Source organism: Dipodomys merriami, unplaced genomic scaffold (assembly GCF_024711535.1).
Source record: "Dipodomys merriami isolate MVZ:Mamm:240054 unplaced genomic scaffold, mDipMer1.0.p SCAF_58, whole genome shotgun sequence".
In the NCBI taxonomy this organism is placed as follows: domain Eukaryota; kingdom Metazoa; phylum Chordata; class Mammalia; order Rodentia; family Heteromyidae; genus Dipodomys; species Dipodomys merriami.
Genome location: NW_027206157.1, coordinates 8,599,992 through 8,627,314, shown reverse-complemented (window position 1 = coordinate 8,627,314; position 27,323 = coordinate 8,599,992).

Below are 27,323 nucleotides of genomic sequence, written 5' to 3'. Positions count from 1 at the left end.
CACCACTTTTCTAGCAGGCCTGGGATTTGAACTTGGAACCTGGTTAACTCTGTGAAATTGTCGGTGAAGGGGAAGCTCACCATCCTTGAAGAAAAGAAATTCAGACCAGTTCCCAGGGCCTGAATTCAAGCCTCAGCACTGGAAAAAATAATATTCATATATGAGATCTATTCACATACATGGGTTTACTGTGTATGATGTTTATTACCCTTATTTATGTAGTATTATTACACATATAACACTTCATTTAATACATCATATCACCTAGATTATATTTGCATATGGATTATACATCGTACTGAGACCCAGGACTTTCACAGAGAAAGAAAAAAATGTGTCAAAATTGGCTTGTTACTCCACGAATAAATTTTGGCCATGCTGGAATTTCAACTCACTGCCTACAATGCCCAATCCATAAATGGGGTCATAGTCTTAACACACCAGCCTCCAGGAAACTGAGCTGCCAGGAAATTCTGAGGACCTTTGATCAAGCCACAGTAGTGCTCAATATGTACATTGATAGATATGTATATGTGTATGTGTCTCTCTATATATATAAAGAGAGAGAGATGGAATGTGAGGATATTAAATTATATATATATTATTACCAATTATTAATTATTACATTATGCCACTATTTAATGAAGTATCATGGTTGAATACTTAGAAAAGCATTCATTAAATATTAGTTAATATCCATCCATTAGGGGAATCATACCATGGTACTAAAATGGAAGTTATAAATCCAATAATATTTGTGTGGCATTGTAAAATAGAATCATGAAGCAACTCCACATTTAATTATTACTTTTATACCATTCACAGGAATAGGAATGAGTTTATCAGGATCTCCCTCCATTTGTGGGTGGCAGTCCTAGCATTCGAACTCCAAGACTGGGTAGTTTACTTCGAATGCAAACCATTGGAATGACACCGTGAAGATTTCAGATAGTCACAATTAAAAAAAGAACAACAAGAAGAAAAGAAATCCAGGTGTCAATGGCTCCTGCCTGTAATCCTAGCTCCTCAGGAGGCTGAGAATGTAGAGAATGCCATTTTGAATTCAGCCAGGGCAGGAAAGTCGGTGACACTATTATTTCTAACAGATCACTGGAAAAAAAAAAAAACATGAGTGGGATTGTGGCTCAAGTTTCAGAGTGCTACCCTTGAGCAAAAAGAGCTCAGGGACAGGGCCTAGGCTAATCGTACAAACATGGAACTGCCCCCCTCCCAAAAAAGGAGGAAATCACTCCATATCTCTGTGTATGGATGGATGATGTATGGATGATGGGCATTCAGCAGGTTGCCCATGCTCAGCCCACCCAATTTGGGCAAGCTGGGACAATCTCTCAGAGTTCCTAGGCTGTAGGAGCCATTGAAGGTTCTAGATCCATATTATCTATCCTATGTAGTATGTGAGCCTAGACCTCTACGGCCTTGTGGCTCTCACTCATTCATCATTCCTCATTGCAGAGTCACAGACTGGTCCAAAATCTCAGCAAAGATATGAAATAGTCAGCCATTTCTATGCCAAAAGGGGTAAGCCGATAAATCCCACCCTCATAACTCCTGTTACAAGTCAGCCTTAGGCTGCAAATGTGGATTAGCGGTAGAGTGGTTACCTAGCATGCATGAAGCCCTGGGTTCGAATCCACAGTAATACAGAAACGGAAAAGGCCAAAAAGTGGCACTGTGGGTAGCCTTGAGCAAAAGAAGGTAAGGAACATGCCCAGACCCTGAGTTCAAGCCCAATGACTGGCCAAAAAAAAAGTGAGCCTGGGGAGACTGAGTGAGACTGAGGGCTGAGTTGAGAGGTAAGAGATAGAGGGCAGCTGCTGGTGGCTCATCTCTGTAATCTCAGCTGTTCAGGAGGCATAGATCTGAGGATCACAATTTCAAGCAGTAAAGTCTATATGAGACACTTTTCTCCAATTAAACACCCAAAGAGCCAGAAGTAGAGCTGTAGTTCAAGTAGTAGACTGCTAACCTTGATCAGAAAAGCTATCAGAGAGAGTCCCGGCCATGAATTCAAACCCCAGAACTCTCTCTCTTTCTCTCTCTCTCTCTCTCTCTCTCACACACACACACACACACACACACACACACACACACACACACACACCAAGATAGAGCATTTGCCAGTAAGCCTGCACAAGTTCCACCTCTAGAGAGAGAAAGGAAGGAAAGATTTGCCCCAGGAGGTGATACAACCAGTTCCAAAATTCCACAGGAGTCCTAAGGCTTGGAACAGGACAGAGAGCCTCAGGCAGAAGGTACCGAATGGGCAAAGGTCCTGAGGTATGGTGTCAAGCAGGTGGTCTGTGTGGAATGAAGGTTCTGTGGCTTCAGACAAGTCTGGCAGGACATTCAAGGCTGGGTCAAGGTTTGTACTTAAGTCACAGGTAAGAAAGAGGGTGAAGTCCCAGAATGGGGACCAGGGGGAAGATTAGCTTTTCTTTTCACCATGGACCCCAGCCATTTCCTGTGGCTGGAAGCCTATTTTTCACAGCTCCTGACCCTTAAGCCTCTTTTGCATTGAGGATTCAGGGCAAATGCAGGGATGAACCCTTGCTTAAGAAAAGCTTCTGGGGGCTGGCAAGGTGGCTCAGTGGTAGAGCGCTTGCCTGCATGCCTGAGGCCCTGGGTTCGATTCTTCAGCACCACATAAGCACAAAGAAAAAAGCCGGAAGTGGTGCTGTGGCTCGAGTGGTAGAGTGCTAGCCTTGAGCTGAAGAGCTGAGGGACAGCGCCCAGGCCCAGAGTTCAGGCTCCACGACCAGACCCCCCCCCCAGAAAAAAAAAAGAAAAGAAAAGCTTCTGGGCTGGGAAGGTAGCTCAGTGGTACAGCACTTACCTTGCATGCATGAGGCTCTGGGTTCGATTCCTCAGCAACACATAAGCAAAAAGAATAAAACCAGAAGAGGCATTGTGGCTCAAGTGTTAAAACACTAGTCTTGAGCTGAAGAGCTGAGGGACAGCGCCCAGGCCCAGAGTTCAGGCCCATGACCAGACCCACGACCCCCCCCCCCCAAAAAAAAAGAAAGAAAAAAGCTTCTAACCCAATCCCATCAGTGGCTCAACCCCTTTAAATCCTAGCTACTCAGGAGACTGGGATCAGAGTCCGTGGACCAAAGCCAGCTCAGCGAAGGAAAGTTAGTGAAACTTTTCTTGCCAGTGAACTACCAAAAGCCAGAAATGGTGCTGTGGCTCAAGTGGTAGAGTGCCAGCCTTGAGGGAAAAAGTTAAGTGACTGGAGCCCAGACCCTGACTTCAAGGCCAGTAATTGCATTTAAAAAAAGCTTTCAGGAGCTCCTTGTCCCCTGTGGTGAATGGCCAGATGAGCTGAGTGTTGGTGGCTCATGCCTGTCCCCCTAGCTCCACAGGAGGCTGAGATCTGAGGAGCATGCATCAAAGCCAGCCCGGGCAGGAAAGTTCGGGAGTCTCTGATCTCCAAGGAAGCACCAGAAAACTGGAAGTGATGCTGTAGCTCAAGCAATAAGCTGAAAAGCTGAGGAGACAGCACCCAGGCCCAGAGTTCCAGTCCCATGACAAACTCCCCTGGCCTGCTTGGAACTCACTTTTTGTCTCTAGCCAGAGTACTTTCCAGTGGGCCCCTGAGTTTCTCCCAATGTCTAGGTGTCCTACAAGTCTTGAGAGCAGCCCATTTGGAGGCCTTTCCCTACAGAGTGGGCCATATTATCAGAGAAGTGTCTAGCCTTGGGGAAAGGAGGTCATTGGCTGGGTCATCAGAATGGCATCTGTCATGGGTGCAGTGTGGATCTGAGCAGTAAATCAACTTCTTAGACCACGGTTTGGGGCAAGGAGAACCAGAAGCTGCAAGATGGCATGGCAGGTAATGCCTGCTCATGCGGTATCACAAGAGTGCAAATCTGTCAGGCACACCCCGAGCGGGTGTTGAGTTGGGCTCATGAAAGACTTGTGGGCTCACAAATCCACAGCCAGCTGGCTGCTGCTTGTAGCAGTTGCTATTCCAGGAGTCCCAGGGCTCAGAGCCCTGCTTTCTTCACCAGTCCTCGGGGGCAGATGAAAGTTTGCAATCGTTGGCCTACAACAAAGGAGCATCCGTAGTGTCCTTTCCCTTGACCCTGTGGCCCGGTGCACGGATGAAGGGGCAGGTTCCATGAACTTACTGCCATGGCACAGACCCCTCAGCCCAAGAAGAACTTAGGGAGAAACCATTTGAACTGGCTTAAGAGTTTACTACTACTATGCCTCAGGACTGCCCCCAGTTCTGGTTCAGCTCATCATTTCCACCTTTCTGTGTGTGGGCACATCTTGGTATTAGGGCTTGACCTCAGGGCCTGGGCTCTGTCCCACCATTTTTTTTTCATTCAAGGCTAGCACTCTATCACTTGAGCCACAGCTTTTCTTTCAGCTTTTGGGTGGTTATTGGGAGAGGAGAGTCTTACACACTTTTCTAGCTGAGCTGCCTCTGAATGGCAATCCACAGATCTCAGCCTTCTGAGTAGCTAGGAATATGAGAGCATGACCTATTAGCACTGCCTCTGAATGGCAATCCTCAGATCTCAGCCTTCTGAGTAGCTAGGAATATGAGAGCATGACCTATTAGCACCTGGCCATACTGTCCTTCTTGGCTAAAGACAGAGTACCTCTCTCCCAGCCTAGCATCCATCCTCCCCCACCCCTACTCCTCCAGGCTTCAGAGGAATCATACCCTCCCCTGAGGACAAAGAAATAGGATCAGGTTTGAGCTTTTTGTTCTCCATAGTCAGGGGCTGCAGGGAGCTGACGTGTACTGTAGTTCAAGTGGTAGAGCACCAACCTTGTGCAAACCAGCTAAAGGATACCACCTAGGCTCCAAGTTCAAGCTGGTAACCTCACACAAACACACGCACACACACAAACACGCAAACACACACACACACACACACACACACACACACACACACACACATACACACACACACACAAATATCCTTAGCAGGGCCCAATGGCTCATACCAGCAATCTTAGCTACTTAAGAAGCTGAGCTCTTAGGATGGCAGCTTGAAGCCATCCCAGGCAGTAAAATCAATGAGACTCTTCTCTCCACTAAACTACTAAAAAAGATGGAAGTTAGGCTGTGGTTCAAGTGGTAGAGTGTCAACTTTGAGCAAAGGAAGCTCAGAGACTGTGCCTAGGTCCTGAGTTCCAGCTCTAAAATTTTTTAAGACACACTTTGCCCCCATTTCACCCCCAATCATGCCATAAATCCAGATTTTGGTCACCCTGGATCTCACTTCCATTCCTGCCGCTTTCACAGCACTGCCACAAGTGGCCAGTGTGTGGCCAGCACTGGATTAAGAAGTGAATGTACAACAAGGGAGCATAGCCAGGTCAAGGCTAATGTTCCAGAACATTGAGGTATTGGCCATACTAGTCTCTAATCCCCCCAGTTTCCTGGACCTAGAATTTAAAGTGTGTGCATCTGTATTCTGGGCATCCACAATTGTCTAGAAGGACATGAGAGGCCAAACTGAGGTGGGAAGATAGACTTTGCTGCAACAAGGTATGTTGACATTTCCTAGACACCGATGGATACTTCCAAGCCACCTTGACCTCAAATCCTATGTAACCCCGGATCCTCCTTGCTTGGGCAGCCTTCAGTCAGCTATCAAGCTCGAGTTGGCCAGAGCCACCAGAAACCTTCCTTCCCCCACTCCACTGCCAGCATGCAGGGAGGACGTGAGCCAGAGGCCCAGCTAAGGAAAAGGACAGGACATCACATGACTAAGGCCGCCCCAGAGGCAGGGGAGAACTTATGCCAGCCAGCCCTGCTGACCCAGAATCCCCTGGAGGCGCCCAAAGATTTGGACAGGCAGGACTTGGGCCCCAAAGAAAAGCTGGAATCCAGGCCTCTGGCAATTTAGGACTCATTGTTGACCCTGATAGGGGGCTAAAGGGCAAGATCAGTGTGGAGGAGGGGCACCATCTGAGGTCAGAAAGAGGCAGCTCAGGAAGGGGACAGAAGATGAGGGAAATAAACACACACACACACACACACACACACACACACACACACACACACACGAGTGCATGCACGCACATGCATGCACAGGTAGCCCAAGGTCTCAGCAGAACCTGAGCACCCTGAACATCCCACCCCCAAGAAGATGGCACTACTTTCCTCAGACCAACTGTAGACAAAACTCAGGGCTTCTCACAAGTCAGGAATGCATAACATACCTTGGCATTTCCTAAATGTACACACCACTATGCAGAAATCTCAGCTACCTTATTTTTGGTTGTTAGTCATGGGGTTTGAACTCTGGGCCTGTGCGCAGTCCCTCAGCTCTTCAGGTAAAGGTGAGTGCTCTACCACTGGAGCCACAGTGCACTTCTGGCTTTCTGGTGGTTCACTGGAGATAAAGTCTTAAAGATTTTCTGCCCAAGCTGGTTTTGAACTGCGATCCTCAGATCTCAGCCTCTACCTTGCCACACCTGCTACAATTCATCCAGTCCCTGCCTGCCACAGGCCAAGATCTCTGGAGTTCTTGGTAAGGCACTGCCCACTGTGCTGTGGCTTCACACTGGGGCAAACCTGGGGAGTTCTTATAAATGTCTGTACAGTGAGGCCAGCACCTGTTCTCCCAACCACAGCACCCCTACTACTTCACCATCTCTTACAAGCAAGGAAGGGGTGGCTTTTTTTCTTTCTTTCTTTCTTTCTTTCCTTCTTTCTTTCTTTCTTTTCTTTCTTTCTTTCTTTCTTTCTTTCTTTCTTTCTTTCTTTCTTTCTTTCTTTCTTTCTTTCTTTCTTTCTTTCTTTCTTTCTTTCTTTCTTTCTTTCTTTCTTTCTTTCCTTCTTTCTTTCTTTCTTTCTTTCTTCCTTCCTTCCTTCCTTCCTTCCTTTCTTTCTTTCTTTCTTTCTTTCTTTCTTTCTTTCTTTCTTTCTTTCTTTCTTTCTTTCTTTCTTTCTTTCTTTCTTTCTTTCTTTCTTTCTTTTGGGTAGAAGGGCTTGAACTCAGGGCTTGGGTACTGTCTCTGATGTCTATTTTTCCTCAAGGCCAGTGCTCTACCACTTGAGCCACAGCTCCACTTATGGTTGGATTGGAGATGAGGCTCTCGTGGTACTTTCCTGCCTCGGCTGGGAAATGAGATCCTCTGGATCTCAGCCTCCCGAGTGGCCAGGATGATAGGCGTGGGATGACAGGCATGAGCCACTGGCACACAGCTTATGTTGTCTATTCCTTCAGAATTTCCACCTAGTCCTCCTCTAGATGATACCACCTAGACACTCCTCTACCTCCCTCAGGGACAGCAAAGGGAGGCTGAGAATTTGGGTAGGGCCATAGGCTTTAAAGGGCCCCCTCCACATCACTAGACCTCTCTAAGTTCCCATCTGCCCCCTTTGGATGGACTGGTCATCCAGGGAAGATCAGACCCACTAGGAGTTCTGGGGCCTGCCCTGTATCCCCCCGCCCCACCCAACAGGTATCTGCGGATTTCTGGGGCAAGCTGCTCTATGTCCTGGTGGAAGACATTGGGAGGGTTGCTCATAACTGGGTCCAGGGGTGCCCAGGACAGAAGAGTGTCCAGCTTCCCTTTGTCAAAGAAGGAGACACAAAGCATGGGTGGATCTACTAAGAACTTCAGGGCATAGCCATCCACATGTCACTAAGGTCCCTTGGAGAACTGTATCGGGACAGTCTCACACATCTATACCAAGAATCACACAACTATACCGAGTCTTTCACCTGCAGCCCTGACTGGAAATGAACATGCTCTGCTATGCTCTCCATCATCTGCAGCACCTTTGCTCTTTGTGTTTCCTGTCAGATCCTCCTTCTTAAGCTAGACCCCCTTTTCAAGTGCTGCCTCCAAGAAGCCTTTTCTGATCACCTTGGCAGAGCTGGAGCCTCTCTGCTCTGCAGGCTTCTGGCTTTGTCACACTCTGCCTTCTGGCCAGTGTGGGTTGAGTGTGCACAAAGGGGCAGGCCTGGATTCCACTACTGGATTTCTGAAGGTTCTGATTCACCACCCAGGGACAGGTGTTTTATCACACTCCGTGAGAGGGCACTCGAAGTCCAGGCAGTCTGTAGTCATAAGACAGGGTCATTTCATTGTGTGGGCTTGAACTGAGGATCTGGGAGCAGACTCTCTGAGTTTTATTGCTCAAGGCTGGTGCTCTACCTCTTGAGCTACAGCTCCACTTCTGGGTTTTTGGTGGCTCCATGGAGAGTAGAGTCTCACGGGCTTTTCAGCTTATGGCTTGGTTCAAATAGTGATCCTCAGATCTTAGCCTCCTGAGTAGCCAGTATGACAGGGATGAGCCTGAGCCCCATGCACCAAATGCTTTTTTTTTTCTTGTTTTGGTCCTGTTTATCTGCTGTCAACTAGCAAGCCCAAGTTAAAATAATCAGTTACTGGGGATCAAAATCCTCTCCTAGGTCAGTTAATACAAAGAGATAAAGTGTCTTTGGAAAAGGCTAGTCTGAGTTGGCTAGGGGTATTTGTGTGTGTGTGTGTGTGTGTGTGTGTGTGTGTGTGTGTAAGTGTCAGGGATACCTATCCTTATCTCTGTGGTGCCTCATCCTCCCAACAGGGAGTGCATCCAGGATCTTGACCCCAAGGAAAGTGGATGGGCGAGGGTACTCAAGGTCATATCCAGGGGGTTGATCCGAATTCTGTCCTGCAACTGAAGCCTGGACAGATAATGGAGAGAAGGAGAGGTTTAGGAGAACATCAAGGGAAGCCCCTTACCTTTGGTTAGAAGTACCAACCAGATAGAAGACTGAATCCATCTTTCTTGGTAGTCAGATGAAAGGTGTACACTGTTCATTTATTTTATTATGATTGTGTGAGCCCTAGGGCTTGGATTCAGGGCCTGGGTGTTATCCTTGAGCTTCTTTTGTTCAAGGCTGAGGCTCTATCACTTGAGCTACACCACCACATCTGGCTTTTTTGTGTGTGGGTTTGGGAGGGAGAGGTAGTTTATGAGAGATAAGAATCTCACGGATTTTCTGCCCGGGCTGGCTTTGAGTAATGACCGTCAGCCCTCAGACTCCTGAATAGCCAGGATGATGGGTGGGAGCCACAAGCTCCTGATCACCACCATCCATTTATAATCCATTAGGCCCAGGGTTGTGCCACCCACACTGCACCTCCTTGTTAGGAGTGGGAAGCAGACATGAGTGGGTTTGATACTTCAACAGCCTATCTATCTCTGATCATTGTTCTGGGTCAGTCTGATGGAGGCTTCCTCCTTATCTACAGCAATGACTTGGCTCTGTCACAAGAACAAATGTCCCTCAGGAGGTGTCAGGTCTGAGTCTTTCCTCTGCACCCCACCCCCCTAACCAAAATGAGGGTCTTTCCTGTCCAAGCTGGCTTTGAGTTGAACCGTGATCCTCAGATTTCCGCTCCTGAGTACTTAGGTTGATAGCCATGAGACACTGGCACCTGGCCAAAGATACTTTTCCAAGCCTGTCATCCTATCCCCTACGGAGACTGAGATCTGAGGACTGCAATTGGATGCATCCTTCTCAGCAAAGTCCATGAGAACTCTTATCTCTAATTAAACACCCAAAAAAGTTGGAAGTGGAGCTGTGGCTCAAATGGCAGAGTGCTAGCTTTGAGCATAACACAAGGGATGGGACCCAGGCCCTAGTAATAAACTTTTTCTAGCATAGACCCACCCAAGAAAGGGAAGCAGGTGGGCACATGGGAGCTCAAAGCTCACACATAATACTCAAGACTCACAGAATAAGACCCCATCCTGCTCTGATTCTCTAGATTCTATGTCCTAGATTATGGCAGTCTTAGATGGGACTGACCATGTACCAAGTCAGGACGTTCAAGTACATCGCGTACTGAGGATCCCGTGACCTCATCAAGGACTCAAGATCCCTCAACACTGGGGAGTCAGTTGAGGTCTAGTTATCCATCCACAAGATATGGGATTGAAAGGATTTCTTGGCCAAGGGGTGCAGATTGGAGGGCTGTAGGTCCCTCTCTCTCGGGAAGGAGAAAAGGCCTATCCATCCCAGGAATGTTCCTGGGTTGTGAGTATCCTCAATTAAACAGCCCTGCTCAGAGTTCAGTGCCTCTGGTTTCCCACTAGCCTCTACCCAGCCCTACCCTACCTTGAGTTGGCCCTCTCTGAGTCCCAGATCTGCCACCTAGTCTAAAGGTTGAGCCAGCAAAGGGACCCACCTCCATCTCTGAGAATGGTAGTCATGGGGTCCTACAATCCCCTAGAGGAAGTCTTGGGGCAACACGGGTCTGACTTCCCCCCTCATTCTCTGGATGTTTTGTGCCAGTGGCAGGTTTACCTCTGTCTCTGGTCGAGGAATGAACACTGGGGGTGTCATCTTCAGATTGAGCCAGCAAAAGTCCCAGTCCCCAAGATGCCACACAGGCATCCAGCAGTGGATGACAGCCAGCTGGTCAATGGTGAACCCAAAGTGCCAGGACTTTTAACAGCCATGTGGCTGGGTCGAAGTCTCTATCACTGATGGTCTAAGTTGTTAGGTGAGGTCATGGCTCCAATGGCCAGACACACCTGACCTAGGATCATCCTCCCTCTTCATCTTCTTGCTTATCCCTTGCCACCCCTCTCTTGACACTCCCTCAGGCTATACCTCCCTATTCCTTGGACAATTTCTTCTTATCTGACTAGAAAATAAACTCCATGGGCCAGGAGAGACTGAAATTTGGTGACACACCCTGAGCCCTAGGGTCTACCCGAGGCTGTTTCCCTCTGCAGTCAGCGACCACATAGCTCCTGGATGTCATGAAGTTGCTGAGGGGTCAGTGGCTTTGTCCTACATACTGGCTTTAGGCTCTGAAACTGTCCCCACGGAGATTGTGAATGGTTGGCTCCCTTGATCTAGGGACTCCAAACCAAGGCTTGCATGTTCCATTCTTCCTTCCTTTCCTCCTTTTCTCCCTCCATCCTTCCCTCCTCTCTTTCTCTTTCCTTCCTTTGTGTCACTCCTGGGCTTGAACTCAGAGCCTGGGTACTGTCCCTGAGCCTTTTTACTCAAAGCCAACAGTCTACAGCTTGAGCCACTCATCCACTTCTGGCGTTTTCTTTTTGGTAGTTTGTTGGAGATAAGAGTTTTACAGGTTTTTCTTCCTGGGACTTAAGCCTCAGTCCTCCCATCCCAGCCTCCTAAGTATCTAGGATGACAGGTGTGAAGCACCGGCATCCAGCTCAAACCAAGATTTCTTCATGTGCTGTGGAACCAGCACTGGAACCTTTCATCGTCTATGACTGCCTGGACCTGGCACTCACTGTAACGGTTTGTTGGATAAATAAATGAGCATCTCTCTACGACAATATTACAGAAAACTCCCATCCAACTCAGGTAAGCATCCTGGGGGTGGAGGTGTTGGTGGGGGAGGTGTCAAAGCCTAAAGTAGCTCTTCCACAGTTCTCCCTTGTCCCTCATCCTGCCCTCCTGGTGCCACCACACTTAACTCTTTTGGCTCTGAGGATGTGAGCCATGATGTACTTGCTGGATTCTGGGGCCTCTGCGATACCTCTCTTCTCAAAAATCTTTGTCCAGCAGCTGACACACAGTTTGGCACTCAATTCCGCCCTCAGGTGTGAAAGCCTGGCTTAAGAGGCCTCCTCTCCTCCCCCTGGGGCCAGACAGGATGGTCCACCACATCGGGACCCCAAGTTTCATGTTGCAGAGAAAGGATCATGAGGCATCCCAGTTCTCTGAATCTCCCAGATTCCAGTGCAGGTGCTGGGAATCGTCTCTGCTCACAGCTGGCAGGCTGGGGATGGAGAGGTCACAATCTCTGCTCCCCTGATGTCCTTGCCTGTGGTGGTCACCCTAGAGAGAACCAGAGGAGAATCAGCAGCTGCTGGAGGAAGGCAGTCAAAGCAGGATGTTCATGACAGGAGACGATCTGGCTTGGGAACTCTGCCTGTGCCGCTTTGAACATCATTGTTTGGCAGCTGAAATGGTCCATCTAATTTGACCCATAATCCCAGTCATTTGTAGTAATTGCCAGCTTAAAAAAAATCCTGGAAAAGCTGGCATTTCAGTTGTCCCAATCAAAGTTAAAGGCTTCCAAAGTCAGTGGTCCCCTTCCAGACAGCCTACAGCAGGTTACAGAAACTGGCATTCAACCAGCCCTAGCTAACTGACATGGCCTGATACCGTGCAGGCTTCAGCAGGGGGAACACACTTGTCTACCACTGCAGAGCTGGAAACGGCCCAGGCAGGACACAGATTGGAATCTACAGGACTCTCGGGAGGGCTGCCCACCGGTGCACTCCCCTAGGAGGGAATCCATGCCACCAGTGGGGGCCTGGAGTCCCCTGCCCAGATGCCCATGGAAACCGACAAAGCCCTGGGTAAGGTTCCCCTCTCATCCTTGTTTGTGGTGAACCATCTGCCATGTCACACCATTCGCCACTCACCAGACCCTCTAGCTTCACATCTTCTGCCCTACTCCCCCCATCTCATTCCCTAATTATGTTTGGCAGACACATTCTCAACCCTTGAATTAGCTCCAACTCTACACACCAGAGCAGGGTGTCTAGCTGTTTGAGTGTGGCTGTGGTCACACTTCCCTCACCAGCCTGAAGACAGAAGGACAAGTGTCCACCCTGGACTGTGATTCACACAGACCTCCAAGGGGAGACCCACACAGGCCCAGTAGCTACTGTGAGCTACAGGAAGAGAGAGGTGGAAAGGAACATCTACTGAAACCTTCACCAAACAATTTATGTAACGGTGAAGGAGAAAACTTGGCATTGATGACAAAAGAACAATACACATACACACAAATGAAATGCTTTTGCTCTTTTTAGACATGGTGACTTAAATATGTTTCCATTGTTCTCATCTCCCTGCTCTCCCAACACACACACACACACACACACACACACACACACACACACACACACACACACACACACACACACACACACACACACACAAACACACACACAAATCCAGACCTGTGACCGAAGTCTGGTCCATGCAGCACCTGCAATTTGCCAACTGATCGTTCACCTGAGCACAGTCATGCTGTACAAGGTGAAAGATGATTTCTCTCCCTCCCTCTCTCCCCCCTCTCTCTCTCTCTCTCTCTCTCTCTCATACACACACACACACACAGACTCAGTGCAGTGCCTCTCCTGAGTTTATCAGTTCCTCCTCTGGGACAATGTACAAGCTGGGGCATGGGGTTCCCTTGTCAGAACCAGGGGATCCCACCAAAGGGGAGCACCACTCTAATAACAAAGAACCACCCTGCCTCTCCCTTCTCCAGGGCCAGAATCTTCCTCTTAGGAACAACAAACCTTAACTCCACATAAACCAAAACCCTAGACCAGGATGCTGGATAAAGGAGTCCTGAGACAGGTGGCTCCTCAGAGCCAGGACAGATAACAAGCAGGGGTTCATGGTGGCCCCAGAGGGGTGTCTGACTTGGGGTGGGGTGGTATTTGGGAAATGGATGGGGTCCTAAATGTTACATACATGGATGGACTTCCTACTTCCAGCCTAGATGCTTCTGGGTGACTTGGCACATTCTTGGGGAGGATGAGGAGACCAGATGGACCAGGAGCACCAGTAGATGCTGGCAGAGCTGGGAAATGTGATCACCCTGTGAGAACTGATGACAGCTGGGGTGGGGAGAATAGGCTGGTTGTGTGTGGGAGGGGGTGTGTTCCTCCCAGATATTCATCTTCTATCTGACCCCCAGTGCTCTCACCTCCCTAGTGGGCTCTTCTGGGACCCTCCTCAGGTGAAAGGGTAACCAAGCACAGAGGACAAGAGCTCACACAGCAAGGTGGTCTATCTTCTGCATCCAACACCCCCACCCCCAGAAAAAAGGAAAAGACCTGAGAAGGCAGGTTTGGAGATACTGCTCCCTACCTCAGACTGAAGCCACCAGGTTCCCACCAAGGTGAGGAAGGGTGCATATGGGTGGCTGCGTGGCTCCATTACTCCAGGCCAGGAGCTCTCTGGCACCTCCTCCTCACCCAATCCTGCATTTCCCCATTTCCTGGGACACTGGCCATTAGGGACATGAGAGGGATCCTCGGGTTGCCACACACCCTCACCCCCCACCCCTGGGGTGCATTTGCGGCAGAGCCAGGGTGTACTGTGGGATGCAGGGGAGGCACAGGTGGGACAGGAGAGGGGAGGCGGGAGGAACGGGTCCGGGTCCGCAGAATGGTGGAGGTTGTGAGGGAGGGTCGATGGGTTCACTGGGCAATGGGGTACCAGGGTGTGTGCCCGCAGGTTGGCCACTCACGTGTGCTGCTGGGAGAAGCTGTAAGCAGCAGCTCCAGGTGTGGCAGGTCTGGAGTCCGAGGACCAGGGACCTGGACCGGGTCACTGAGACAAGCCAGCCAGGGGTGTGTTATCTCAGCAGGGCAACTGAGAGAGGCACCCTGGGTCTAGGCCAGCAGCACCATTTTTGAAACGCGGCACCTTGGGGAGGGTTGAGGAGGGAGGGGCTGGGTCTGAGGGTGCATGGTAGGGTGAGTGTGGCCTCTCCTCCCCCTCAGCTGCAGACAACTCAGCTCCCGCCTCATCCACAGCCAGACCTGTTCTCGCTGATGCTGCCACCACCCCTGCCACTGCTGCCGCTAAGGCTCCCTTTTCAGCTGCCTCCTCCTCAGTGGCCTCCTCCTCTGTGGCCACTGCCACCACCATGATAATTAGAACCTTGGACTTGGGACAGCCCATGGCCAGCGCGCCACTGTGGGGCTGCTTGAAGTGATGTGTCTGCTGTGCTAGCTCTGCATGCTCTGCGCTCCCAGTCAGGCCCTTCACCTCAATTGAGGCCTCAGCCAGCCACTGAAGCCACTTCCTCTTGTGCATGTACTTACTCCTCTCAGCTCTCTCTCTCTCTGCCTCAACTCCTCTTGTGGGCCACTTTTCGACCACTGGGTGCATGCATGCCTCCCACTGAGAGCCTCTGGCCACTGCTACCACCACAGTGAGCCCCCTGGGCACTGCCTCCTCTTCCCCTCAGCCCCACTCCCTCCTCTCCTCAGCCCAGCCCCCTACTCCCCTCAGTCCTGCCCTCCACCCTTGCCTACAAGAGCAGCCCTGACTGGGCCCTAAGGCTTCCAGGCCATGGGAATTGCAGCCTCACCTCAGCTCAGCACTCGCCGCCAACCCTAACACTTGGCCAGGGAATCAAATCTCCCCTCAGCCCCACCACTGGAGGAGACTCTCCTCCATTCCTCTCCACTCCACACATCAAGCAGGTAAAACAATGACCCCTGAGTGTATGTAGGTGTGTGTGTGTGTGTGTGTGTGTGTGTGTGTGTGAGAGAGAGAGAGAGAGAGAGAGAGAGAGAGAGAGAGAGAGAGAGACAGAGAGAGAGAGAGAGAGAGAGAGAGAGAGAGAGAGAGAGAGAGAGAGAGAGAGAGAGAGAGAGAGGTTGTTGGGGATAACTACCTCAGAACATAGCACCTTTGGGATGACTCAGCACACAGAACACCAAAAAAACAGCACAAAGCACCCTGTGTAAATGACTCAGCACAGTGCACCCTTTGAAGGACTTACCATATAGTAACCTTTGGGATGACTCAACATAGAGCTCCCTTTGAAGGAGGAAGTCCATAGCACACAGTGTATAGGACTCAGTTCATGGCACGCTTTGAAAAACTCAGCACGTAGCACTCTTTCCCAGGACTCAGCACATAGCACCCTGTGTTAAGGCTCCACACACACCAATCTTTGAAAGGCTGAGTATGTAGCACCCTGTGTAAAACATTCAGTGCACAGTACCCTTTACAAAACTCAGCACATAGCAGAGTTTTGAAGGACTCAGCAATACCACCCTGTGGAAAGACTCAACACACAGCATCATTTGAAGAACAGTACAGAGCACCCTGTATAAAGGACTCGGCACACGGCACTTGAAAAACTCACCTCATCCCACTCTTCTCAAGGATGCAGTACATTGCACCCATTGGGATGACTCAGCATACAGCCCCCTTTGAAGGACTCAGCAAAAGTACCCTGTGTAAAGAAAGGACTCGGCACACAGCACCCATTGAAAAATTCACCTGTCCCTCCCTTCTCAAGGGCTCAGCACATAACACCCTTTGGGATGAATTAGCACACTACACCTTTTGAAGGACTCAGCATAAAGTACATTGTGTAATGGACTCTGCACACAGCACCCTTTGAAAACCCAGCACCGCCCACTCTTCTCAATGACTCATAATATAGCACCCTTTGTGATGACTCAGCACACAAAATGCTTTTTGAGGACTCAGCACAAAACCCCCATGTGGGAAGGATCCAGAAAACAGCACCCTGTGAAGGACTCAGCACATAGCTGCATGTCACAAGTTCAGCTGTCATTACAATTAGGGTACTTTCCTCTGTATCACCATTCTTCAGAAACACTTCACAAATCCTACTAGTTCACCTTTAGCTAACCTATGTTTTATGGGGGAGAATCAGCTGGGGGGTCTTGAACTCACAGCATGGGGGCCCTGTCCCTGAGCTCTTTGGTTCAATGTTAGAGCTCTACTACTTTGAGACATGGCTCCAATTTTTTTTGGGGGGGGGTTGTTCTTTGACAGGCCATACAGATATCAGGAAGGCCAAGTTGGGATATCCATGACCAAAGGCTCTTAGCTTGGCCTGGAGCTGACCTCTCCCTTCCTTGTTCTCCTGGAAGCCGGGCTTCCTGGAGCTCTCTTGGCCTAGGGTGGAACAGATCTGCTCTGGAATCAGCATTCAGGGTGGGCAAAAGTCAGCTTGGCCCTGGTCACTTCCCCCAATTGAACTCTAGATGACGATAGTCCCCAACGATGGCACGGGGCCACATGTCCCGTATCTGGCTATAAGGGGGGCAGGAGTCACCCACCATAGGGATTGTACCTGCGAGTTGTGTTTACTCTTGCTTCCCTGCGGACCCCATCATGCTTTGAAATCACCCTGGACAGGAATGTACTTGAGAGTCTTACCTAAAATTAACCATCAAAGAGCAAGTGGGGCTGTGGCTCAAGTAGAAGAGCACTAGCCTTGAGCAAGAAAACTCAGGGATAGAGCCTAGGCCCTGAGTTCACACACACACACACACACACACACACACACACACACACACACACACACACACACACACACACACACACACACACACACACACACACACCACATGCATGGAAAATCAGAGATTTCTACACTGCAATCTTTGGGTATTCTCTACCTTTCCCCCACTAAGCCTGGTGGCTGTTGACCTAGGTGTTTGATGCATCCAACACCAGCTGGCATCTTTAATTTTGGGGAACAGAATGGCTAGAACATCAGCCTTCCCCCATCCCAGCTCTTTGACTGGGTCAAGCTCTATCCAGGCCCTTTAGGGCTTCTTTTACAGAATCACCAAGGTGCCTTCAAAAGGCATCACATGCTGGGCACTGGTGGCACATGCCTTTCATCCTAGCTACTCTGGAAGCTTAGATCTAGAGGACCATGGTTCAAAGCCATCTTGGGCAGGAAAGTATGTGAGACTCTTATCCTTGATGAACCATCAGAAAACAAGAAGTGGCACTGTGGTTCAAGTGGTGGAGTGCTAGCCATGAGAAAAAGAGCTCAGGGACAGTGGCCAGGCCCTGAGTTCAAGCCCCAGGACTGGAAGAACAAATCTTTGTTGGAGGCTTGTTTTCCCTTTGAAAATAGATCATTCTTTGTGATAAGCATAACATGGGCCTCTTCCCTAGCCACCAATGGTCCATTCGATGTCCCTTGAATATGGGCCACCTCCTGGCAGCTTCTGCCCTACCAATACCGCAGTTTACCCTTCCCATCACCTGGCAGATGGAGGCCTGAGAGAAGGCCACCTGGCCACCTACTTGTGGTGGCTGCTGAGGCTTTTGAGAGTCAGTATGTCACATAGAGAGTCATCATCTGCATCAGTCTACAGAAGAAAGGCAGGGAACACTCCTCACCTGAGCCTGTGAGCTGTGGGTGATCTGCATGTGTGGCTTCTGCTGCAGGATGTGCTCCATGAGGGAGTCCTCTACGGGGTAGGGTACCCCGACCTGTCCTTTGGCAGTTTCCACACTACTTTGAAGTGGCAATTCTTCAAAACCTTTCTGTTCCTCCCTCATTTTGACCATCCCAGCTCCTGCGGTGTCTGAAGCAGTGGTGGTGGTTGGGACTCAGCCTGTGCTGTCATCTGGTGTCAGCTGTCCATGCCTTCCCCTGAGAGGAACCACAGCAGCTCCCACAGCTCTCTCCTCTTCATCTTCTCCTTGGATAGCTAGCACATGTGCTCAGCTTTCTCCTGACACAGCTCATCCAGGACGAACATCTGCTCTTTACATGCCATGAGGGAGTCCTCAAAGGTGCAGATGTGTGCCACTAGCTGGATGCATCGATGGTGGAGCTCATCCGCTGGACTCCGGAAGTCCACTTCAACAGGCAGGTCATGGACAAAGATTTTCTTCTCAGATGCCCACTTGTCCTTCTTCCCATCCCCACATATGCTGTGGTGCCAGCTCGCAGGGTGGGGGGCCAGTGGCTCCAGATTTCTCTGGCACTGAGCTGCCAGGTGGACTGGGCACCCTCAGTGTGCCTGCCACTCTTGGTGCAGGAGTTTCCCCCTGTGGATTTCAGCCATGGAGAGCGCCCCCAGATCCATGTCCCTCTCGGTTTGGGGGATATCTCCATCTTCTGCGATGGTCACATCTGGGGGAGTTGCCTCCTCACCTTTTGCTTCTCCAGGGCTCTCAACTTCCCCTTCTCCAGGGAAAGCCAGGAAGCTCAGCTGGGCCTGCAGGCACTCCTCCTGTGGTCTGGTCACTTCCAGGCACTTGAGGGTGTCCTGCCACTTTGGGGGTACCTTCTGGTCCTGACAGCTGGTGGGGCCTGCACTTGCTTCAGCTGCTCCAGCAGCTGGGTCTGCCTCTAGGTGCTGCTGCAGGGCCTCCTTCTTGGAGCTCAGCTGCTCATTGGAGGTGATGTGCAGCTCACAGGTGGCTCTGAGCTCCTGAAGCTGGGCCAGGGACTGCTCCTGCCACTCCTGCAGCTCCCAAGCTGCTTGGCTCTCTCTCTCAGCCACCTCTTTCAATTCCTCTATCTTCTCCTCTGTGTGGTCCAGCTGTTCCCACAGATGTTTCTTCACCTGCTTCTCTGAGTCCAATATGCTGGCTAGCTTCTCCTCAATGCTCACCATGTGGAGAGCATCCCGCAGCAGGGTCAGCTGTTCTTCCATCTGTCCGTTGCACACATGCACATCTTGGGATCTTGCAGATCTCCTGCCGATCCTGGCCCTTCTCCTCCAGTCTCCACAGTTGCTTCTGCTGCTCCGTGTTCTGGAAACGGAGGCTTTGGTTTTCCTGGACCTGGATGTGAAGTTATTCCTCCAGGTTTTTCAACTCCATCTGTGTGCAGTAGGCCTGGGCCTTCACCTGCTGCTTGGCCGGAGATGGTCCTGAAGGGGGTCATGTCTCTGCCAGCTTCCTTCTCAGTTCCCCCAGCTCCGTCTTTACGTCAAACGCCTACCTTGCCCCTCGATTCTTCTCCTCTGTCAGTTGGTTCACCCACTGGGTCAGCCGCCAGGCCTTTCCCTTCTGCACAGACTTCTCAATGCTCAGGTCTTCTCTCTCTAGATTCGCTGCAGTCACCATCCAGCTCAGGTTGTCTAGTAGTCTCTTTAGTACCTCACGCCCCGCCAGCGCTTGTTGGAACTTGCAGATTCTGCTCTTCATGTTGCTCCACTGTGTCCAGAGTGCTTCCAGCTTCTCCTACAACTCAGTGTTCACTTGCTCCAAGTCATTGAAGCTTCTGATCTTTTCCTCTCGCTGAAGGGTCACATCATTCAGCTGTACGAAGAACATTTCAGTCTCATTATGTGAGCAGTGACCACAGAAGCCGCCATCTCCAGCTCTGCCATGTGCTGCTCTGCGGTCTGCAGGCAGCTGGTGAGAGCTTCATGCTCCCTTTCTCTGTCATTGGTCGCCTGCTGCTCGTGGGCTGGTGAACATTGTAAATCACTTTCTGCCCAAACCAACCTCTGTATGGGTGCCTTGTGGATCTCTAGATCCTTTTTCATTGCTGCGTGCAGTTAGGCTATCTTCTCCCTCTTTTACTCCCATTCATCCGGCAAGTCTGTCTTTTCCTGCGTCAGTGGTTGGGTCTTGGCAAGAGTGCCTCTTTTCTTCTTTTGCTGGGATCCAGTGTGGGCACCACATGTCAGTACACCTCTGCAGATCCTTGTTGTTATCAGGACCATTGACACTCTGGACCCTGGTTGCTGTGACTGTGTCCAAAGGCAGGGGAGGCCCATGATCAGCATCATATTTGGCTGGACTCTCCTTTGAATCACACTCCCCAGTGGCGTTTGTCTTGGGGATCCTTCACTTTTTCATGTTTTGTGTTTTCTTGACTGTTGCAGCTCTGTTGGGAAGATTCTTCTGCCAGTGTTCTTGTGGCAATTTCTTGCCTGCAGTTCTCTCATGGAGTCCTGTTGTTTCAGACATCTGAGCGCTGGGACAGGAAAGATGGGCTGGCCACTTTCCCAAGGTCTGGGAAATCCCCTATTCACCCACTCACTGTCTAGGACCTCAATTTCCTACTCTACTACAATGTGGCCTCAAGTCTCTTGCTCACCACTCAGCCACCTCTACCTTCCTCGACTGCTAGTAGTGGTGTCATCCAACTGAGAGAATCCAGGTGCTACTGGGCAGCATGGAATATGGGCATGGCCACCATTCTTGTTTCCCATTGGTCAGAAAGAACCATGAAAGAATGGGGGTGTGGACGGAATCCTGTGATGCAGACAGAATGGGCAGAGTCAAGATGACAGCAGCCCCATTCACATGAAACTCTGTCCAGTCCAGTTGGGGACAAGAGGGTGACCTGCTTTAGCTGGATGGCTGCGCAGATTGTTGTGTATGTCTGTTTGTTGCCAGTCCCTAACCTTGAACTCAGGATCTGGGGACAGTCCTTGAGCTGCTTTTGTTCAAGGCTAGCCCTCAACTAGTGAAGCCACATGGCTCTAATTCTGGCTTCTGTTGGCACTGAAGTTGGACAGGGGTCTCAAGGACTTTCCTGCCTAGGGTGACTTTGACCCTGATCCTCCTATCACAGCCTTGTAAGTATCAAGGAGGACTGCTGAGAGCCATTGGTGCCTGCCTAATCATTGGTCTTGCTGATGTTCTTGGACAGACCGGTGATTTCCTTATCCTTGGGTTTAAGTGGTGAGAGCTGGAGCCCACATCCTGGTCCTGCCACCTCCAAATGGCAGGTGATCCTAAAAAACTCAATCCTATCCATATGAATACCAATGGTATGTGATATATGTGATTGAATAGGCAGTTCTTGAATGATTCTAGGATAAAATTATACACAGTTAAATTATAGGACACTGATCAATTTTAATTAATACTTTATAAAGCATTTAAACAATCACATTCATTAAATGGAGGCAGAATGAAATACCTAAGAATTGGACATCACATAGTATACAGCTGCCATTTTTTCTGTCAGGACTGGGATTGGAACTCATGGTCTGGGTAACTCTTTTGCACTGTGTGGAAAGGGGAAGCTCACCTCCTTGAAGTCATGAAATTCAAGTCTGTTCCTTAGACCTGAAATCGATCCCCAGCACTAGAAAACATCCTATTCGTATATATTTTAAATATATGATTTATATTTATATACATTGGTTGACTATATATAGAGTTCAGTGTATTCATTTTTATTTTTTGTTTTATTCATGTATTGGCCATTAATTTTATTGACTATTATGGCACATAGAACATTGATTCCATAGGATATAGGTCTGCATATGTGTTCCACTTCATACCTGACTCCCAGGACTTTCACAAAAGAAGGAAAATGTTTGTCACCATCAGCTTCTTACTCTACAATTCATTTTTGGGGAGTGCTGGCATCTGAACTCATGGCCTACAAGGCCCAATTCATGAATGGGTGAGTGTCAACACGCCATCCTGGGCCAAATTGAGCTGACAGGCAGTTCCTAGGACCTTAAATCGAGCCCCAGGTTTTGATAAAATAAGAACAGAGTGACACCCAGATGGAAGTATGCTAATAAATATATATCTTTATAGATTGCCAGATATGTCTACACATTATTCAGTTATGTAGACTACATTCCTACCAATCCTTGTGTATTTATTATGCCTCCATGTAATTAATGTTATTGTTTTCATCCTTAATAAACTATTAAGTAAATCAGTGTCCTGAAATTATTGCATCTCTGTAAGAAATAGTATTCTTTTAATGCTTCATATTAAAATCAGTCTGCTGAAATCATGATGTCTAATTTTATACGAGTAGTATTCATGATCAGCTCATTCAACAGTGCCATTGATAACATTCCATCATTATTACTATGGATGGGAATGAGTCTCTTAGGATTTCCGCCATCTGGAAGTGGCATTACTGAGATTCAACTCTAGGCCTACATTGCCATGCAAGACTATGGCTTCCCCAATAGCCCGCCATCCTTCAGCAATACAAGGTGAAGTACCTTTTGGAGCCGTGTCATTCAGACCTAAATGGTCACAGTGCAAAGAAATAAAATGTAAAAACGCAATCCTGCCACTTCTTTTTTGGGGGGGTGGGGGTCGGTCATAAGGCTTGAACTCTGGGCCTGGGTGCTGTGCCTGTGGTCTTCAGCTAAAGGCAAGCACTCTACCACTTGAGTCACAGCGCTACTTCCAGTTTTCTAGTGGTTTCTTGGAGATAAGTGTATCATGGACTTTCCTGGCTTTGAACCGAGATACTCAGATCTCAGCCTACTGAGTAGCTAGGATTACAGGTGTGAACCACTGGCGCCCGGTTCTGCCACTTTTTTTCTGTGCATATTTTTTCCCAGCACAAGGCCTGGAGGTCTAGGATCCCAGGATCGGCTGTGGCTCCAGTGGCTGCAGCCTAGGGTGATAGAAGCTGAGGCAGAGTGCCATGATCTGAGTTCTAGACCTTACTTTGCAAAAAACAAAACAAAACAAAAACCCCTCCCCTCCACACACACACAAAAATTAGCTCCCTGTCTTGCAATTCTCACCATTTTTTCTACTTTGGATTTGAACTCAAGGTCTGGGAAACTCTGCAGCACTGTGGACGAAGGAAAAGCTCACCATGCTTGAAGACAAGAAAGTCGGGCCTGGTCTCTAGGCCTGAATTCAATCCCCAGCCCTGGAAAACATACTATTTATATACATTATAAAGATAAGATTTGTACTTACCTATAAATGTTCAGTCCATATTGTGGTTATTGATTATATTTTTGTTTTATTCATTTATTTATCATATATTTACTGTGATGACACGCATTCCATTTATTATATTGATGACATCCCATCACATAGTATCTAAATTTGTAGATGTGTTCTCCATCATGTCTGACACCTAGGACTCTCAGAGAAAAGGAAAACAGGTGTCACATTCAGCTTCTTACTCCATGATCCAATTGTTTGCAGTGCTGGGATCTGAACTCAGGGCCTAGCAGACCCAATTCATGAATGGGTGTGTCAACAGGGCAACCTCTAGCCAAGGAAGCTGCCAGTCAGTTCCCAGACCCTGAGATTGAGCTGCAGGGGTGGACAAAATAGCCATACATGGATAGGCAGGTGGTATATATCAATAAATATATATTTGTATAGAATTCCAGAGACATCTACCTAGAATTCAATGACATCAACTATGTTCCTACCAACTCTTAGGTATTTATTATGCCTCCATTGAAGGAATAGTATTGTTTTCATGCTTAATAAACTTTTCATTAAGATCAACAACATCCTAGTATCATTGCATCTAATTTTAGACTAGAACGGTGCCCGCAGAAACTTCTCATTCAATCATGAATTTGCTCACATTCCATCATTATTCCCATACATAGGAATGAGTCTCTTAGGAAGTCGCCCCACTGATAGGTATCAGGACCAGGATTCAAAATCAGGGCCTGTGATGACATAAGGGCCTGTGGCTTTTCCTATAGTCCGCTAGCCATGGACAATGCAAAGTGAAGTATCTTTTATAGCCGTGTAATTTTGACCCAGATTGGTTATCATGCAAAGGAAGAAAATGTAAAAAAATTCATCCTGTGGCTATTTTTCTCTCTGTGTGTGTGTGTGTGTGTGTGTGTGTGTGTGTGTGTGTGTGTGTGTGTGTGTGTGTGTGTGTGTGTGTGTTACTCCTGCAAGGCTTCAGGGCCTAGGATCACAGGGTCGACTTTGGGCCTGTTGCAGCCCACCAGCCTAAAGTGATCGAAGCTGAGGCAGGGTTGCCATGAAGTGAGTTCAAATCCTTAGGTTAGCAAAACAAAAAACAAAAAAACCCTAAAAACTAATAAAGCACCCTAGTTCAGAATTCCCACCATTTTTCTGCCACAGCTGTGGTTCCAACTCAGTCTAGGTAACACTATAGCACTGTGGGGGAAGGGGAAGCTTACCATCCTTGAAGAATACAAGGTCAGGCATGCTCCCAGGGCCTAAATTGAAGCCCCAGCACTGGCAAAAATCATATGTCCATCTATTTTAAACATAGGATCTCTATTCACATACATTCGTTCAGTACAATTATTCTTTTTATTGTGTGTCTTAGTCATGGATGAATTTTGTTTATTGAGCATGATGACAGATATAACTATGCTAGCATGGATGACAATCTATTCCCATGTCTATAGAGTTGCTTAAGCCTTCTCCATCCTAGCTGAGACCCAGAACTTTCACAGGACAGGAAACAGGTGGATGGATTGGATTCTCACACCTGCATTCCTCTTTTGGCAGTGTTGGGATTTGAACTCAGAGCCTAGCAAGCTCAATTGGAGAAAGGGTCAAGATGAGGACACCATGATGTGAGCATCTAAAGAACTAGGCTGTTCCCAGGACCTGAGATTGAGCCCTGGAGGGAGGGCAGGTGGAGAGCACAATAGTCATCCATTCATAAGCGGAAGATAGTATGTATATTTGTTTAGAGTAGAGAGATGGCGACCTGTGATGGAATTCAATCTACCTTGTGACAACTGATTCTTAGATCTTTCTTGATGCCTCCATTTCATGACTGTGATGATTATGGTCATGCTTCATCAATTCTTCATTAAAAATAACAATATCCCAGGAATCTTGCCTATCATTTCCTGCTCACATCCTGCAGAAACTACTCATTCAAGGATGAGATTGATCACATTCCACAGCTCTTCCTAGGTCCAGAAACGTATCTCAGGATCTCACGCCAATCCCTCAATGTAGGGGGCCTGACCGGGATTCGACCTCTGGGGCTCTTTGCCTGGATGGCCTGGGGTTTCTGCAATAGCTGCAGGCCTTCAGCCACTCCAGGTAATCTTCACTCTGTAGGTCGCCGGGTTCAGACCCACCATGATCATCATACAAAGGAAAATGAACATAAAAGCACCAGGTGGAACTTCCCACCGCTTTTTTTTCCCCTCGCAGCTTTCTTTTTTCCTGCAAGCCCTGGGATCCTAGGATTCAAGGATTCATATATATATGAATGAAGGACCTTAGTGCAGAATTCGTGCCATTTTACTGCCAGAGCTGATATTTGAACTCAGGTCTGGGTAACTCTGTTGCACAGTTGGGGAGGGAGAAGCTAACCATCTTTGAAGACTACAAGGTCAGCACTGGTCCCAGGGCCTGAATTGAAGGCCCAGCACTGCCAAATTCATATGCCTAACTATTTTACACATACGGTCTCTATTTACATATATGTGTGGAATGCATCATGCTTTCAGTGTAGTTATTCTTTTAATTGTGTGTCTTAGCCAGGGATGCATTTTGTATTTTATTGAGTATGATGACAGATATAACTGTGCTGATATGGATGACAACCTATTCCCATGTCCATGGAGTTGCCTATGTCTTCTCCATGCTAGCTGAGACCAAGGACTTTCACAGGACAGGAAAACAGGGGGATCAATGGGCTTCTCACCACAGGATTCTGCTTTTGGCAGTGTTAGGATTTGAACTGAGAGCCTAACAGGCCCAATTGGTGAAAGAGTGAAGGTGAGGACACCAGCATGTGAGCAACTGAGGAGCTAAGCCATTCCCAGGACCTGACAATGAGCCACAGGGAGGGCAAGATAGGCATAAATTCATACTTGAAACATAGGATATGTATTAACATATATGTGTGGGCAGCATCTTGTATTCGGTACATTTCTTCTCCTTAATTTGTGTCTAATTCATAATGGTATTGTGAATTTTACTGAGTAAGGTGACAGATATAACTGTACTGACATGGGTGACAACCTGTTCCCATGGTTGCCTATGCATTCATTCTCCATCCTAACTGAGACCCAGTACTTCAACATTAGAGGAAATCAGGCGCAATGACTGGCTTCTGACATCAGGATGAATCTTTTGTTAGGCCTGGGATTTGAACTCAGGTCTGGGTAACCCCGTTGCATTGGGGTGAAGGGGAAGCTCATCATCCCTGAAGACTAGAATGTCAGGCCTAGTCCAGGGCCTGATTTGAAGCCCCAGCAGTGGACAAAATAACAAGCTTACTTTTTTTAAACATAGGATCTCTATTTACATAGAGGTGTGATATGCATCTTGGTTTCAATGTAGTTATTTTTTAATTTTGAGTCTTATTCTCATTTTAATTTTGAGTCTTATTATTATGTATTGTGTATTTTATTGAGTATGGTGGCAGGAATATCTGTGCTTTCATGGATGACAATTATTCCCATGGCTATAGAGTTGCCTATATAGCATTCTCCATCCTCGATGAGGCCCAGGACCTTCACAGGACAGGAAATCATGTGGATTCATTGGTTTCTCACACCAGGATGTATCTTTTGGCTGTGCTGGGGTTTGAACTCAGAGCTTAGCAAGCAGAATTGGGGAATGGGTCAAGGTGAGCACACCATCCTGTGAGCCACTAAGGTGCTAGGCCATTCACAGGGCCTGAGCTCGTGCCCTGCGGGGTCAATATACTCATGTAATCATAATTTAAAGACAGGAGCTATATTTCCATACATGGGTGGGCAGCATCTTGCATTCATTGTACTCATTCTCTTGATTTCGTGTCTTATTTGTGGATGCAATATGTATTTTACTGAGTGTGATAACAGTTATAACTATGCTGACATGGCTGGCAACCAATTCCCATGAGTATAGAGTTGCCTATATAGCATACTCCATTCTAGCTGAGACCCAGGAATTTCACAGCATAGGAAAACAGGTGCAACCATTGGCTTCTCAAATCCGGATGAATCTTTTGGTAGTGCTAGGATTTGAACTCAAGGCCTACCAGAATCAAGTGGTGGATGAGTCATGGTGAGCACACCAGCACGTGAGCCACTAAGCATCTAGGTCTTTCCTGGGAGCTGAGATCAAGCCCTGGTGGGCTCTATAGTAGTCATA